Consider the following 18,702-nt stretch of genomic DNA (forward strand, 5'->3'; position numbering starts at 1 on the left):
GCCACGATTTTAAGTTTCCGGAGGCCTCCCCAGACATGCAGAACTGTGAGTCAATTAAACCTCTTTCCTGTATAAATTACTTAGTCTCAGGCAGTTCTTTAGAGCAGTATGAGAACTAATACACCATTACACTGGGAATTAAGACTTCAACATATGAATTTTGGGGAGACTCATTTAGTCCATAGCAGGAGCTATTTGTTAAACTAAACTAAAATGTGGGCCTTCTATTATTATCAAATAATACAGACATTTTTATAAAACAGCATTTTAGCATACCTAATGGAAAATAGAGAAACGTTAAAGAATACACTTTAAACAGAAACCAGATAAGGAAGGCCACTGTATCACCCCTGTTCAGTGTTGTAACAGAAATCTGAACTGTATAACAAAGCATATAAATTATAAATTATGAATGAAAGCATCAAAACTACAAATGTATTAATAAGACTGTATACACAGATAGACGAGTTCTTGAAATAATTATTATAATTAAAGAGACAGGCAAAGTCTCTAAATATAAGAATATGCAAAAATAAAATGTATTTCTCTACATTAGAAAATAGCAATTAGAAACACAATTTAAAAACTGACACTAAAAAGGTTTTCCAATAAATAAATACAAAAGGAAGTACAAGATCTTAATGGAAAAATTTATAGCAGTTGGTAAAAAATGCAACAGAATAGCTAAACAATTCAAGAAATATAGCCAGTTCATGACCATTCAATCCAAAATAATCCATTAATTCAAGGCAATTTAAATAAAAATTTTCATAATAAATGTAAAGGAAACATAGAAGGTCCAATAAAGGTATTATTTAATACTATATCAAAATTTAAGATATATTAAAAATTAAATGTGAAAAGCAAAACTTGTAATATTTGTGAAGTAAATGTAGGTAAATCTTGCAATTAAAAGTACATTTTCTTTTTTTTGAAACGGAGTCTCGCTCTGTCGCCCAGGCTGGAGTGCAGAGGCGATCTCGGCTCACTGCAAGCTGTGCCTCCCAGGTTCGTGCCATTCTCCTGCCTCAGCCTCCCGAGTAGCTGGGACTACAGGCACCCACCACTACGCCCAGCTAATTTTTTTTGTATTTTTAGTAGAGATGGGGTTTCACTGTGTTAGCCAGGATGGTCTTGATCTCTTGACCTTGTGATCCATCCGCCTCAACCTCCCAAAGTGCTGTGATTACAGGCGTCAGCCACTGCGTCTGGCCAAAAGTACATTTTTTTTAATTTTAAAGAACGGAAAGTATGAACAAGAAATAAAAGGCTTTATAAATATCTTTAAAATTGAGGTTATAGCTTCATCATAAACAGTTATAGTAAAGTGAAAAGCTAAGCCTCAAGTAGAAAATCACTTAAACACATAAAATAAATAAGACATTTCTATTTTAAACAAAAACATTTCTGAAAACTATTAACAAAAGACCAATAATCACTTGGAAAAATAGGCAAGAAACACATTTGAAAGAGGAATTGAATGGCTAATAAACATAAGATGCCCCACCTAATTTGTAAACAGGAAACTACTAATTAAAATCAATAAGATTATCATTTTAAACCTATCAGCTTAGCAAAATTTTAAGTCTGTTAATTCCAAGTATTGGCCAGGATGTAAGCTAATACTCCTATCTGTACTTGCTGTGGCATTACCTTGTACAGCTAAGCAATTTCCCTCTAAAATAATACTTCCACTCCTTTGATATGTCCTGGAGAAAGTCATCATAACATGTGAATGAAAATATATGTACAAAAATATTAATAGCAACATTTTTCATAACAGGATAAAACTAGACACAACCAAAAAGTCCAAAGTCAGCTGGATAAATTGTGTTACATTTGTAAGATAGACTACAAAACAGTTGTGAGAATGAATGCTAGTGTTTCACACAATCACAAGGGTGAATTTCACAAACACAATGAAAAGAGTAAGTTGCAAGAAAAACCATTTAATATTATTCACTTTCAATACAATTAAAATAATACTAGTCATAAATAAGTATTATTTTGCAAAACATAATTATGTGTAAAGGAATAATAAAATAAAAAACTCAAGATAACATTTACTTCTGGGTTGAATGTAGGCTATGCCATCCAGGAGAGGTGCATAGAGAACTTCAAGGTGTGAGTACTCATGAATATTTTAAAGCTGAGAAAGGAGTACATTAATATTCATTTATTATTATTATTATTTAATATGAATAAAATATTTAATAACAAAAGAATAAGAAAAATGAATGCAGTAAATCTGCAAATACTGATATGTAAGGATTTAGTTTCAAAAGCAAATAACCAATTAAGAAAGTATGGAATATACAAATGACATATTTGTCATGTTCATATAAATTGTTTTAGGGAATGGGACACAAAACCTTGGGACGCAGATTTTTGGAACTATTGGAATACAGAACTGGAACTCTCTGGGAGGAAAATCATGAAATAGATAAAATAATACTAAAATTGCTTATAATTTTATGGTCAGGTACATATATTTTTGAATTCATTTAAAATAATAATGGTAGTTACCTGGATGATGGAATAATGAGCCATTTTATGGTGTCTTTAGGTAGAGTTGAATTTTTAAAATCTTCTGAAATTGTTATTTAAAATGGTTTTCTCTAGGTAGTTCAACCGGAGAGAGTAAAAGGACTTAATTTTACATTTATACCCTTCAGGTTTTGTTTTAGTTTATTACTTTTTGCAGAATTCCTGTTAAAAGAAAACAAATAATAGGCACTCATGCTGAGAGAAACCTGTCCTGTTGTTAATAAAATCTTTTACACTTGAGAGAAGTAAAATACCTGAACTTTCAAAAACAAAAGAAGATTTTATTCCCCAAAAGCCACGGATCCAGAGCAAAGAAAAACTATTATAGAATAAATTTGGCTGGCTACAGGCAAACAAATTGATTACATGCTTATTGGTGAACAAGTTAAAGCAATTTTTTTTTTTTTTTTTTGAGACGGATTCTGGGTCTGTCACTGGGCTAGAGTGCAGTGGTGCCATCTCTTCTCACTGTAACCTTCATCTCCTGGGTTCAAGTGATTTTCCCGCCTCAGCTTCCCAGGTAGCTGGGACTACAGGCGCACGCCACCACGCCCAGCTAATTTTTGTATTTTTAGTAGAGACGGGGTTTCACCATGTTGACCAGGATGGTCTTGATCTCTTGATCTCATGATCTGCCTGCCTCAGTCTCCCAAAGTGCTGGGATTACAGGCATCAGCCACTGTGTCCAGCTAAAGCTATTTTCTAAGTAAGATTTGGTAAACGATTGTTAGAAAAATTTAACATTAAGAAAAGTGGTTTTATGGTGAAATTCTTTAACAGACTTAATTTTTCAGATTAGTTTTATGTTTATAGCAGAGTAGTGCACAGTACAGAATTTCTCATACACTCTGCCTTCACAGAGGCATAGCTTCCCTCATTATCAATATCTCCACCAGAGTGGTACATTTGTTACAATTTATGAACCTACATTGACACATAATTACCACCCAGAGTCCAAGACCATAGTTTGCATTAGGGGGTCATTCTCGGTATTGTACATTCTATGGATCTGGACCGAAGTGTAAGACAAGTATCTACCAGTATAGTATTATACAGGGTATTTCCATTGCCCTAAAAATCCTCTGTGTTCTGCCTATTCATCTGTATTTCTCTCTAAGTCCTAACAGCTACTGATATATTTTTAGACATTTTTGCCTTTTCCAAAATGTGATATAGTTGAAACCATATAGTAAGTAGCCTTTACAGACTAGCTTCTTTCAATTAGTAACAAGAATTTAGGTTTCCTCCATACCTTTTCATGGCTTGATAGTTAATTTTTTTTTCTAGTGCTGAATAATATTCCATTATCTGAATATACCTTAGTTTATCCATTCACTTACTGAAGAACGTCTTGGTTCCTTTCAAATCTTAGCAATTATAAATAAAGCTGTTATACAAATCCATATGCAGGCTTTTGTGTGTACATATATATTCATTTTGGGAGAAAAAAACAAGGAATGTGATTTCTGAATTGTATAATAACAGTGTGTTTATTTTATTTATTTATTTATTTTTTGAGAAATTGCCAAACTATTTTCTGAAGTGGCTTTACCATTTTGCATTCATTCCCACCAGCAATGAATGGTAGTTCCTATTGCTCCCCATCCTTCTCAGCATTTGATATTGTCAGTATGCTGAATTTTGGCCATTCTAATAGATGTGTGGTGTTATCTCATCGTTGCTGTAATTTGTATTTGTATTTCTCTCATGACATATGAGGTAGAACATCTTTTCATGTTTATTTGCCATCTGTATATCTTCTTTGATGAAGTATCTGTTAAGGTCTGTGGCTCAATTTTAAAACTGCTTGTTTTTTATCTTGTCGCTGAATTGTAAGAATTTGTTGTGTATTTTAATAGCAATTCTTTATATGATGTCTTTTGCAAATATTTTCTTCCAGTCTGTGATTTGTCTTTTCATTCTCTTGACAGTGTCTTTCATAGAGTTTATTAATTCTTTCTTTCATGGATTGTGCCTTTGATGTTATTATTTCTAAAAATCATTGCTAAGTGCAATGTCATCTATAGTTTTCCTGTGCTCTTTTTCTAGGAGTTTTATGGTTTTGTGTTTCACATTTAGGTCTGGGATCTATACTGAGTTAATTTTAAGGAAGTGTTTAAAATCTGGGTCTAGATTTATTTTTTAAATATGATGTCCAGTTATTTCAGCACTATTTGTTGAAAAACTATATTTTTTTCTATTGTATTGCCTTTCCTTCTCTGTCTCTAAGATTGGTTGACTTTATTTATGTGGATCTGTCACTGGGCTCTCTCTATTCTGTTCCATTGATCTGTTTATTTTTTCACTAATACCACATTGTCTTATTTTATTTATTTATTTATTGAGACGGAGTCTCACTCATCACCTAGGCTGGAGTGCAGTGGCACGATCTTGGCTCACTGCAAGCTCCGCCTCCCGGGTTCACACCATTGTCCTGCCTCAGCCTCCCAAGTAGCTGGGACTACAGGTGCCTGCCACCACGCCCGGCTAAGTTTTTGTATTTTTAGTAGAGACGGGGTTTCACCATGTTAGCCAAGATGGTCTCAATCTCCTGACCTCGTGATTTGCCTGCCTCGGCCTCTTAAAGTGTTGGGATTACAGGCGTTAGCCACTGCGCCCCGCCCACATTGTGTTTATTATTGTCACTTCATAGTAAGTTTTGAAGTTAGGTAATGTAAGTTTTCCAACTTTGTTTTCCTTCAATACTGTGTTGGATATCCTGCCTTTTTACCTCTCTGTGTAAACTTCAGAATTAACTTGTCAATATCCATAAAGTAACTTGCTGAGGTTTGGACTGGCATTACATCAAATCTATAGATCAAGTTGGGAAAAACAAGCATCTTGACAATATTGATCTTTCCTATTCATTAATATAGGACATCTCTCCATTTATTGAATTCTTCTTTGGTTTCTTTTATGAGAATTTTGTAGCTTTCCTTACATAGCTCTTGTACATATTTTGTTAGATTTACACCTAAGTATTTATTTTTGGGGTGCTAATGCAAATAATATTGTGTTTGTAATTTCAAATTTTACTTATTCATTGCTGGTATATAAGAAAGCATTTGACTTTTGTATATTAACCTTGTATTATAAAAAACTTGCTATAATTAAGCAATTAGTTCCTGGAGATTTTTTTTGTCTATTCTTTTGGATTTTCTACATGGATAATCATGTCACCTGTGAATAAAGACAGTTTCATTTTATACCTACCCATCTGTATACCTTTTATTTATTTTTTTGTCTTATTTTATTAGCTAGAATTGTCAGTGATGCTGAAGAGCAGTGGTGAGAGGGGACTTTCTTGCCTTTATTTTAGTAGGGAATCTTTGAGTTTCTCACCATTAGATATGATGTTAGTGTAGGTTTGTTGTAGATACTCTTTAAGGGAAGAAGCCTCCCTGTATTCCTAGTTTAGTGGGGAAGTGGTTTTAAAAAAAATCAAAGTCAAATGATTCTACTCCCAGAGGAAAATCTCCTTGACCACTTGGCCCAAATCAATGCATATTATCTTATAGAAAATGCAAGGGCACAGAGCCTGAAAAGGATGGAGTAGCACCTGGAAAATATCTCTAATCTTCCTCATCAAAATTCCAGAGGTTTTGTCCTTCTTTCCTTTGCTACGTCATAGTTATACATCCCATTACTCATTTCAATAAAATGCCCCATTTTTCCTGATAAATAACATTTTTCTATTTCATTTAGAAAGAGGTGATCTCTTTTAGTCAAAAGAAACGTGCCCAATTCTCAAAGCAGTAGCATATTCTTTCAGAAATAGCTTTGTTGATGTATTATTCACATACTATCCAATTCACCCATTTAAATTGTACAATTCAGTGATTTTGAGTTTGTCACAGGGCTGTGTAAAAATTACCCCAATCTGATTTTAAAATATTTTTGTGTCCTCTAAAAGAAACTCCATTAGCACTCATTATTCCACACTTACTGAAGCCCTATGCAACTATTAATCTTTTATTTCTATATATTTGCATATTCTGACTGGATCTCTTTGCTTTCAATAGTTGTACATTGTTGGCATAACTTTATCACAAATTTAGTAGCTTAAAACAATTTTTATCTTACAGTTCTTTAGGTAACACATCTAAGATGGGGTCTCACTGGGAAAGATCAAGGGCTGTGTTCCTTTCTGTAGGCTTTAGGGGAGAAGAAGTTGCTTTGCATTTTCCAGCTTCTAGGGGATGTCCACACCTGCTGATGGTTCTCTTCCTCCATCTTTGAAGCCAGTCTTGGCAGATCAAGTTCTTTTTACATTGCATAGCTATGACTTTTCTTCCGTCATCACACTGATGTCTAAATGATTTCAACTCAAGAAATGGGCTCTACATTTCAAGACTCATCTGATTAGGTCTGAGTAATCCAGAATAATCTTGTCTGAAGATTTTTTATTTTAATCACACTTGCAAGATCTCTTTATTCATGTAAGGTAACGTATTCTCAGGTTCTAGGGATCAAGATGTGGAAATTTTGGAAGGAGTATTATTCTGCCAATCATATTTTTAAAAACCTTTTCAATTTTATACACATTGATTTATGCATTTGCTTCTTAAATTAGTCAAGGGGACAAAGGTGAAAAAATATGCAGTTATAGTGTCCTTTATAATTACTTACATAATTACCTTTACCGATACTCTTTTTCTTAATATATTTAGATGTGAATTACTATCTGTTGCTGAGTGCTTTCACCCTGAGGAACTACATTCAGTATTTCCTGTAAGGAAGGTCTGTTAGCAACCAATTCTCTCAGTTGTTGATTATTTGGGAATATCTTTTTTTCACCTTCATTTTTGAAAGATATTTTGCTGAATGTAAGATTCTTGACAGCCATTTTTTTTCTGAACTTTGAATATGTCATCCAACTGCCTTTGGTATCTATTGTTTTTGATAAGAAGTCCAAAGTTAATCTTACTACAGTTCCCTTGTACATAAGTCATTTTTCTCTTGCGGCTCCCAAGATTTTCTCTTTCTCTTTGTCTTTCAACATTTCAATTATAAGGTGTCTCTCTCTAGATTTCTTTGAATTTATCCTACTTGAAATTCATTGAGTTTCTTTAATGTGTACTGTAATATCTCCAATAATTTGGAAAGTTTTCAGCCATTATTTCTTCAAATATTTTTTGTCCTGTTGTTTTATATTACCATTACTATATTGGTGTATTTAATAGTGTTCCTTATTTCTCTCAGAGTGTGTTCATTTTTCTTTATTTTCTTCTCTTTTCTTCAGATTTCATCATCTCCATGTAACTCTCTTCAAATTTATTTATTCTTCCTTCCACCAGTTCACATCTGCTTTTCAGCCCCTCTAGTGAAGTTTTCATTTCCCTTGTATTTTTCAACTCCAGAATTTTCTTTTGTTTCTTTTCAGTAATTTATATCTTTTCATTAGTATTCTGTATTTGATAACATGTTGTCTTTAAATATCTTTTAAATTCTTTAAACACGGTTTCCTTTTGTTCTTTGGACATATTTATGATAGACAATTTGAAATTTTTGTCACCTAAGCCTACCACCAAATTTTCTGTAAAGGCAATTTTTAACGCTTGCTGCTTTTCCCCTAAGTGGGATGGGTCATATTTTCCTATTTCCTTGCATATTTCCTAATGTTTTGTTGATAACTATACATTTTAGATAATATATTGATATAATGTTGGATACCGACTTTCTTAGGAGGGTTGTTTTTGTTTTTTGCATAGTCATTTATCTAGGGACTTATTTTAATAAATTCTGTAAAGCCTTTTTCCTCTGCCATGTACAGCCTCTGATGTATCTGCTAGAATTGTTAATTTTTTCCTTTTTGCTTATCTTTTATCCTGGCTCTCTGGGAGAAGCCTCTGGTTTGACAGCCTGTTTATTGATTAAAACTGTGTTTACGACCCTCAGTTGGTTAGAATTTTACCTGTTACTGTTTTAAATACATGTGTGGCATAAAGTCTATTATATCAGTTCAGATATTTTACTTTATTTCATTTTATTTTGTCCTGTCTTCAGCTTGGAGGTTTTTCTCTCTGATTTCTTCTGGGAAGTATAGTCTTCCAGACTCTCAGATGACTATGATATTATTTTAAATCTTGGCTTCCGGGTATATTTCCTAGATCAGAGAAGATCTTTGTTCACTCGGTATCTGGTCAGAAGTTATGTTTAAGCACTGTCATTTTTTTTTTTAATTTTTAAAAATCCAAATTTAGGTAAGGAGAGACTCTTTTGAAGGATTATTGCAAGGGGGAAGAAGGGACTATTGTAATACAGAGAATAAAACAACCATAGCAAACATCTTAAGGATTATGTGAAAATCCTTTTGTAGAGAGGAGTAAACAAGGCTAGAAACAACAGGATGTTCAGATGTAAGAAGAAAGGGAGGCATGGTGGGATGACAGATCAGAGAATGTTTTATCCTGATGTTAGTTTATTTTCAAGAGGAGAAATTTAGGAAAGGTTGCACGCCGGCTGAGGCTGAGAGTAAAATTCAGAGATCTATAGGAAGGAGAGAAATCTAAAGTTTGCTTACAAGTATTTGGTTCTGATTGATTATGGGGACAAACAGTTCAGCAAATATATATGAGGCAAAGAATAAGAATTTAGAGTGTTTGTATCTGGTCTTGTCGTAGGTATACAAGAGGGCCATCCGTGAGTCTTATCTAAGTCATATGAGAAAGGGTACTTCTTTGCAGCAAGCCATTTCCAGAACATAAAGTGTGATGAATTTCTTTAACTACCCTCCTTTTGGTATTTATTGCTGTCTTCTAGGATCAGAAGAGCCTGGTATAATTTAACCTTGTTAGTTCCTGGTGCCATTTAGACTTCCATCCTATGCTGATGGGTCTATCTGTGCTTTGGGAAATGTTCTTAAGTCTGACTCACATTCTGTTCTGATTGCTTCCTGAGTGGATGCAGCATAGTGCAAGGAGAAAGGCTTTCCACGCTTAGAGTTGATGGTAATCACAGAAAGATCCTTCTTGGCTGTCTCTGTTCTTGGTTCTTTTTATTGAACTTCTGGTTTCTCTGCAACTTTACTTGTTTCAGAGTTACTGCCTCCTTGTAATTGCTTTCCACAAAGATAGCTATTGTTTCTGGCAACACTCCCATGCATAGAAATCTCCATCCACTGTTACAAATAAAGCCAGTCCCCTCAGGCAGAGCTGAAGAACTCCTCATCCTTATTACCTGCCTTTCTACCTGGGCAGAACAATTGTGCGACTGCACCACAGTTGGGGGCAGAAATCTGTTTCTCCCAGAGTGACATCCCTAGTCTACTTACTAGTCGGCACTAGAGTGTGTAAGGGGCAGCCCTTGATTGTCTTAGCTTGCCTTGCGTGGCACAGAACCTCCATGCTACCAGTGTGCTGGGCCCCAGTATCACCCGCCTTCTTTACTTGAAATAGAACTTCCACACTATGAGCAGGGGTGAAATAGGGGAAGAAAGTCCCAGATCTTCTTCACCACATACCTTCCTAGAATAGAGCTTGTGGAGGTAGGAAGAGAAATGCTAGTAGCCTGCTCCTCCTGAGACAGAGATATCCCTGTCTTCATGACTGCACATGCCTGGGGTAGAGCTCTTGTAATGTGAAGTTGGGAAATGGAGGTTGGTAATTAAAGAATCTTGGCTAGAATTCCACAGACTCTAGTTGTTCTTAAAAACATTAGTTTTTCTTGAATGAATTTTTATGCATTTTTTCTGGTGTTTCTAGGACAATTTCCACGTTACATTATTTTTTAATAATTTTCATCTTGAATTGCTATTTTTCTGGAGAGAATCTGCCAAGATCCTTTTTCATTTTTTTAGAATTACCCCAGCAGCTTATTCTTACTCTAGTTTCCTCTACTTTTTCCTTCCTTTAGCTTCTCTATTTTTATTTAAGTATTTATTAAAATAGTTCCTACTTTTTCCCCTTTCAAACTCTTCCCAAATTATTTAGAGGTCTGACAACTGCACTTTGCAAGGTCTGAACACAGCTTACCCTCAACTTTTGTATGTTAACTATTTTTCTTGATTTATTTTTAATTTTTATATTTTAATTTTATTTTTTAGATTGTACTTTGGCAAGTTGAAAACTTTATTTTACAATATGTTCAGTTTGTCACGCCCCATTACCAATATTATTCATCTTTTTTTTTAAATTTTATTATTATTATACTTTAAGTTTTAGGGTACATGTGCACAACATGCAGGCTTGTTACATATGTATACATGTGCCATGTTGGTGTGCTGCACCCATTAACTCGTCATTTAGCATTAGGTATATCTCCTAATGCTGTCCCTCCCCCCTCCCCCAACCCCACAACAGACCCCAGTGTGTGATGTTCCCCTTCCTGTGTCCATGTGTTCTCATTGTTCAATACCCACCTATGAGTGAGAACATGCAGTGTTTGTTTTTTTTGTCTTTGCGATAGTTTGCTGAGAATGATGGTTTCCAGTTTCATCCATGTACCTACAAAGGACATGAACTCATTATTTTTTATGACTGCATAGTATTCCATGGTGTATATGTGCCACATTTTCTTAATCCAGTCTATCGTTGTTGGACATTTAGGTTGGTTCCAAGTCTTTGCTATTGTGAATAGTGCCACAATAAACATACGTGTGCATGTGTCTTTATAGCAGCATGATTTATAATCCTTTGGGTATATACCCAGTAATGAGATGGCTGGGTCAAATGGTATTTCTAGTTCTAGATCCCTGAGGAATCGCCACACCGACTTCCACAATGGTTGAACTAGTTACTGTCCCATCAACAGTGTAAAAGTGTTCCTATTTCTCCACATCCTCTCCAGCACCTGTTGTTTCCTGACTTTTTAATGATCGCCATTCTAACTGGTGTGAGATGGTATCTCATTGTGGTTTTGATTTGCATTTCTCTGATGGCCAGGGATGATGAGCATTTTTTCATGTGTTTTTTTGGCTGCATAAATATCTTCTTTTGAGAAGTGTCTGTTCACATCCTTCACCCCCTTTTTGATGGTGTTGTTTGTTTTTTTTCTTGTACATTTGTTTGAGTTCATTGTAGAGTCTGGATATTAGCCCTTTGTCAGATGAGTAGGTTGCAAAAATGTTCTCCCATTCTGTAGGCTGTCTGTTCACTCTGATGTTAGTTTCTTTTGCTGTGCAGAAGCTCTTTAGTTTAATTAGATCCCATTTGTCAATTTTGGCTTTTGTTGCCATTGCTTTTGGTGTTTTAGACATGAAGTGCTTGCCCATGCCTATGTCCTGAATGGTATTGCCTAGGTTTTCTTCTAGGGTTTTTATGGTTTTAGGTCTAACATGTAAGTCTTTAATCCATCTTGAACTAACTTTTGTATAAGGTGTAAGGAAGGGATCCAGTTTCAGTTTTCTACATATGGCTACCCAGTTTTCCCAGCACCATTTATTAAATAGGGAATCCTTTCCCCATTTCTTGTTTTTGTCAGGTTTGTCAAAGATCAGATAGTTGTAGATATGCGGCTTTATTTCAGAGGGTTCTGTTCTGTTCCATTGATCTATATCTCTGTTTTGGTACCAGTACCATGCTCTTTTGGTTACTGTAGCCTTGTAGTGTAGTTTGAAGTCAGGTAGGGTGATGCCTCCAGCTTTGTTCTTTTGGCTTAGGATTGACTTGGTGATGCGGGCTCTTCTTTGGTTCCATATGAACTTTAAAGTAGTATTTTCTAATTCCGTGAAGAAAGTCATGGTAGCTTGATGGGGATGGCATTGAATGTGTGAATTACCTTGGGCAGTACGGCCATTTTCACGAAATTGCTTCTTCCTACCCATGAGCATGGAATGTTCTTCCATTTGTTTGTATCCTCTTTTATTTCATTGAGCAGTGGTTTGTAGTTCTCCTTGAAAAGGTCCTTCACATCCCTTGTAAGTTGGATTCCTATGTATTTTATTCTCTTTGAAGCAATTGTGAATGGGAGTTCCCTCATGATTTGGCTCTCTGTCTGTAATTGGTGTATAAGAATGCTTGTGATTTTTGTACATTGATTTTGTATCCTGAGACTTTGCTGAAGTTGCTTATCAGCTTAAGGAGATTTTGGGCTGAGACGATAGAGTTTTCTATATATACAATCATGTCATCTGCAAACAGGGACAATTTGACTTCCTCTTTTCCTAATTGAATACCCTTTATTTCCTTCTCCTGCCTAATTGCCCTGGCCAGAACTTCCAACACTATGTTGAATAGGAGTGGTGAGAGAGGGCATCCCTGTCTTGTGCCAGTTTTCAAAGGGAATGCTTCCAGTTTTTGCCTATTCAGTATGATATTGGCTGTGGGTCTGTCATAGGTAGCTCTTATTATTTTGAGATACGTCCCATCAATACCTAATATATTGAGAGTTTTTAGCATGAAGTGTTGTTGAATTTTGTCAAAGGCCTTTTCTGCATCTGTTGAGATAATCATGTGGTTTTTGTCTTTGGTTCCGTTTATATGCTGGATTACATTTATTGATTTGTGTATGTTGAACCAGCCTTGCATCCCAGGGATGAAGCCCACTTGATCATGGTGGATAAGCTTTTTGATGTGCTGCTGGATTTTGTTTGCCAGTATTTTATTGAGGATTGTTGCATCAATGTTCGTCAAGGATATTGGTCTGAAATTCTCTTTTTTGGTTGTGTCTCTGCCAGGCTTTGGTATCAGAATGGTGCCAGCCTCATAAAATGTGTTATGGAGGATTCCCGCTTTTTCTATTGATTGGAATAGTTTCAGAAGGAATGGTACCATTTCCTCCTTGTACCTCTGATAGAATTCGGCTGTGAATCCATCAGGTCCTGGGCTCTTTTTTGTTGGTAAACTATTGATTATTGCCACAATTTCAGAGCCTGTTATTGGTCTATTCAGAGATTCAACTTCTTCCTGGTTTAGTCTTGGGAGGATGTATGTGTCGAGGAATTTATCCATTTCTTCTTGGTTTTCTAGTTTATTTGCATAGAGGTGTTTATAGTATTCTCTGAGGGTAGTTTGTATTTCTGTGGGATCGGTGGTGATATCCCCTTTACCATTTTTTACTGTGTCTATTTGATTCTTCTCTCTTTTCTTCTTTATTTGTCTTGCTAGTGGTCTATCAATTTTGTTGATCTTTTCAAAAAACCAGGTCCTGGATTCATTAATTTTTTGAAGGGTTTTTTGTGTCTCTATTTCCTTCATTTCTGCTCTTATCTTAGTTATTTCTTGCCTTCTGCTAGCATTTGAATGTGTTTTCTCTTGCTTTTCTAGTTCTTTTAATTGTGATGTTAGGGTGTCAATTTTAGATCTTTCCAGCTTTCTCTTGTGGGCATTTAGTGCTGTAAGTTTCCATCTACACACTGCTTTGAATGTGTCCCAGAGATTCTGCTATGTTGTGTCTTTGTTCTCGTTGGTTTCAAAGAACATCTTTATTTCTGCCTTCATTTCGTTATTTACCCAGTAGTCATTCAGGAGCAGGTCGTTCAGTTTCCATGTACTTGAGTGGTTTTGAGTGAGTTTCTTAATCCTGAGTTCTAGTTTGATTGCCCTGTGGTATGAGAGACAGTTTGTTATAATTTCTGTTCTTTTACATTTGCTGAGGAGTGCTTTACTTCCAACTATGTGGTTAATTTTGGAATAGGTGTGGTGTGGTGCTGAGAAAAATGTATATTCTGTTGATTTTGGCTGGAGAGTTCTGTAGATGTCTATTAGGTCTGCTTGGTGCAGAGCTGAGTTCAACTCCTGGGTATCCTTGTTAACTTTCTGTCTCGTTGATCTGTCTAAGGTTGACAGTGGGGTGTTAAAGTCTCCCAATATTATTGTGTGGGAGTCTAAGTTTCTTTGTAGGTACTAAGGACTTGCTTTATGAATCTGGGTGCTCCTGTATTGGGTGCATATATATTTAGGATAGTTAGCTCTTCTTGTTGAATTGATCCCTTTACTGTTATGTAATGGCCTTGTCTCTTTTGATCTTTGTTGGTTTAAAGTCTGTTTTATCCAAGACTAGGATTGCAACCCCTGCCTTGTTTTGTTTTCCATTTGCTTGGTAGATCTTCCTCCATCCCTTTACTTTGAGCCTATGTGTGTCCCTGCACATGAGATGGGTTTCCTGAATAGAGCACACTGATGTGTCTTGAGTCTTTATCCAATTTTCCGTTCTGTGTCTTTTAATTGGGGGCATTTAGTCCATTTACATTTAAAGTTAATATTGTTATGTGTGAATTTGATCCTGTCATTATAATGTTAGCTGGTTATTTTGCTCATTAGTTGATGCAGTTTCTTCCTAGCCTTGATAGTCTTTACAATTTGGCATGTTTTTGCAGTGGCTGGTACCGGTCGTTCCTTTCCATGTTTAGTGCTTCCTTCAGGAGCTCTTGTAAGGCAGGCCTGGTGGTGATAAAATCTCTCAGCATTTGCTCGTCTGTTAAGTATTTTATTTCTCCTTCACTTATGAAGCTGAGTTTGGCTGGATATGAGATTCTGGATTGAAAATTCTTTTCTTTATTAATGTTGAATATTGGCCCCCACTCTCTTCTGGCTTGTAGAGTTTCTGCCGAGAGATACACTGTTAGTCTGATGGGCTTCCCTTTCTGGGTAACTTGACCTTTCTCTCTGGCTGCCCTTAACAGTTTTTCCTTCATTTCAACTTTGGTGAATTTGACAATTATGTGTCTTGGGGTTGCTCTTCTCGAGGTGTGTCTTTGTGGCGTTCTCTGTATTTCCTGAATTTGAATGTTGGCCTGCCTTGCTAGATTGGGGAATTTCTCCTGGATAATATCCTGCAGAGTGTTTTGCAACTTGGTTCCATTCTCCCCGTCACTTTCAGGTACACCAATCAGATGTAGATTTGGTCTTTTCACATAATCCCATATTTCTTGGAGGCTTTATTCGTTTCTTTTTAGTCTTTTTTTCTCTAAAGTTCTCTTCTCGCTTCATTTCATTCATTCTGTCTTCCATCACTGATGCCCTTTCTTCCAGTTGATCACATCAGCTACTGAGGCTTCTGCATTCGTCACGTAGCTCTCATCCCTTGGTTTTCAGCTCCATCAGGTCCTTTAAGGACTTCTCTGCATTGATTATTCTAGTTATCCATTCATCTAATTTTTTTTCAAAGCTTTTAACTTCTTAGCCATTGGTTTGAATTTCCTACTGTAGCTCAGAGTAGTTTGGTCATCTGAAGCCTTCTTCTCTTAACTCGTCAAAGTCATTCTCTGTCCAGCTTGGTTCTGTTGCTGGTGAGGAGCTGCATTCCTTTGGAGGAGGAGAGGTGCTCTGATTTTTAGAGTTTCTAGTTTTTCTGCTGTTTTTTTCCCATCTTTGTGATTTTATCTACCTTTGGTCTTTGATGGTGGTGACATAGAGATGAGTTTTGTTGTGGATGTCCTTTCTGTTTGTTAGTTTTCCTTCTAATAGACAGGACCCTCAGCTGCAGGTCTGTTGGAGTTTGCTGGAGGTCTACTCCAGACCCTGTTTGCCTGGGTATCAGCAGCGGTGGCTGCAGAACAGCAGATATTGGTGAACCGCAGATGCTGCTGCCTGATCGTTCCTCTGGAAGTTTTGTCTCAGAGGAGTACCTGGCCGTGTGAGGTGTCAGTCTGCCCCTACTTGGGGGTGCCTCCCAGTTAGGCTACTCTGTGGTCAGAGACCCACTTGAGGAGGCAGTCTGCCCATTCTCAGATCTCAAGCTGCATGCTGGGAGAACCACTACTATCTTCAAAGCTGTCAGACAGGGAGTTTTAAGTTTGCAGAGGTTACTGCTTTCTTTTTGTTTGTCTGTGCCCTGCCCCCAGAGGTGGAGCCTACAGAGGCAGGCAGGCCTCCTTGAGCTGTGGTGGGCTCCACCCAGTTCGAGCTTCCGAGCCGCTTTGTTTACCTAATGAAACAACTAACTGGGCAATGGCAGGTGCCCCTCCCCCAGCCTCGCTGCCGCCTTGCAGTTTGATCCCGGACTGCTGTGCTAGCAATTAGCGAGACTCCATGGGCGTAGGACCCTCCGAGCCAGGTGCAGGATATAATCTCCTGGTGTGCTGTTTTTTAAGCCTGTTGGAAAAGCGCATTATTAGGGTGGGAGTGACCCGATTTTCCAGGTGCTGTCTGTCACCACTTTCTTTGACTAGGAAAGGGAATTCCCTGACCCCTTGCACTTCTTGGGTGAGGCAATGCCTCGCCCTGCTTTGCCTCGCACATGGTGCGCTGTACCCACTGTCCTGCACATACTTTCTGGCACTCCCCAGTGAGATGAACCCAGTACCTCAGTTGGAAATGCAGAAATCACCTGTCTTCTGCTTCGCTCATGCTGGGAGCTGTAGACTGGAGCTGTTCCTATTCGGCCATCTTGGCTCCTCCTATTGTTGGTGATTTATAGGCCATTGGGCTTGTAACCTTTCAGGATTCCACATGAAAATACAGTAGTCCCTTATCTGCAGGGAATATGTTCCTAGACCCCTGTTGGATGCTTGAAACCATAACTAGTACTGAACCTCATATATACTATGTTTTTTCTATGCATTATATGCTTGTGATAGAGTTTAATTTATAAATTAGACACAGTAAGAGATTAGCAACAATAACAAATAATAAAATAGAATAATTATAACAATATGCAGCATCACTACTCTTGTGCTTTGAGGCTACTATAAAGTAAAAAAAGGGTTATTTGAACACAAGCTCTGCAATACCACTACAGTTGATCTGATAACCTAAACTGCTAGTAAGTGACTAATAGGTATGTAGTGTAGACAGTGAGGATATGATGGGTAAAGGGAAGACTCATGTCCCAGGCAGGACAGAGTGGTGGTAGCAACAGGAGACAGACAAATTCCTAGGCAGACAGAGACAGGTCTCAGATGAAATCTGACCTTCAAGCCAAGGACAGCTTATAGCCTGAAAACCAGAGCTGACAGTTCCGAATAAAATTCGTGACCAGAGTAAGAACTTCTATTCCCTTTTTACCCCCTCTCTCTTTATTGGTTCCTTCTGAATGATGCTTTTCAACCAATCAAATCCGAGCTGACAGTTCCGAATAAAATTCGTGACCAGAGTAAGAACTTCTATCCCCTTCTTACCCCCTCTCTCTTTATTGGTTCCTTCTGAATGATGCTTTTCAACCAATCAAGTGGGGCTTGTTCCAAGACCACCCATGGACCAATTAGCATGCACTTCCCCATTCTAAGAGCATAAGAACCCCGGACTCAGCCTCACAGATGGCTATTCATTTTCACATCCCCTCTCAGTGCTGAGAACTTTCTTTGTGTTGCCCAGCAAAATTCTACTCTGCCTTACTCATTCTCTGGTGTCCACATACCTTATTCCTTCTGGTTACAGGACAAGAACCTGGAACTCCCCGAACTTCCGGGAGCAAAAGAGGTGTAGTGCTCCTGCTTGCTGAGCCAGTGGGTGGTGGGAGTTAAAGAGCTGTAACACTCCCTCCAACTCCCCAAACAATGGTAGAGAAGAAGCCTCTGGGTGCTACTCCCTCCCACTCACTGAAGTACGGGAGTGAAAAAGCCTTAACAGTGGGATAGTGTGAGATTTCATTGCATTACACAGAACAGCACACAATTTAAAAGTTATGAATTGTTTATTTATGCAACTTTTCATTTAATATTTTCAATTATGGTTGACCATCGGTAAGTGAAACCTCAGAAAATGTGAATGCGGAGGACTGCTGTATTTATCTTTAGCCCTAAATAGAATCATTTGTTATCTGTAATCTCAAATTTTCATTGTTTTAAATACATTTTATTCCTCTGTGTGTGTGTGTGTGTGTATGTTTCACTCATATGCCTGCCTCAATGTATTCTAGTTAAAATGTAAGTTCCTAGGTTACAGAAGCCAGACCTACACATTTCTCTTGGTTCAATGGCTTGCACACTGTCATGAAGTAAAATCAGTGCTAAATGCCTGATTTAGGTGATGACTATGTTTAAGCAAAAATGGAGCATGAGGTAGTAGAATCTTTACAAGGATCTTTAACACCAAGTCACAAGACTCAACCTCGAGAAGAAATACATCCAGTATAATAGTCAACCTCCTCATAAAAAATGAAGAGTTCACTCGTTTCCGATTATTCCTTTAACATAGATTTATGGAAGAAACGTTTCCCATGGGAATGATCATTGTTTTACCTTCCTCACAATATTGTAGTGATTTTTCAAATGATACAATAATTATTGTAAAAGTATTTTTAAAAAACTATTAAAATATATAAATATAAGGTCAT

General features: G+C 37.0%; 1 long non-coding RNA gene across 1 annotated transcript in view; it reads right to left on the reverse strand.

The window, feature by feature from the left end:
* LOC129486556 (uncharacterized) overlaps positions 1–17,529 on the reverse strand; it is a 66,864-nt gene extending 49,335 nt beyond the window's left edge. Inside the window, exons 1-2 of the long non-coding RNA XR_008659019.1 lie at positions 17,433–17,529; positions 2,527–2,709 (exon numbers count right to left, since the gene is read on the reverse strand). This is a non-coding gene — a long non-coding RNA (uncharacterized lncRNA). The remainder of the gene's footprint in view (positions 1–2,526; positions 2,710–17,432) is intronic.
* Between the last annotated feature and the right edge of the window lie 1,173 nt (positions 17,530–18,702).

This window comes from Symphalangus syndactylus, chromosome 7, assembly GCF_028878055.3.
Source record: "Symphalangus syndactylus isolate Jambi chromosome 7, NHGRI_mSymSyn1-v2.1_pri, whole genome shotgun sequence".
Lineage (NCBI taxonomy): Eukaryota > Metazoa > Chordata > Mammalia > Primates > Hylobatidae > Symphalangus > Symphalangus syndactylus.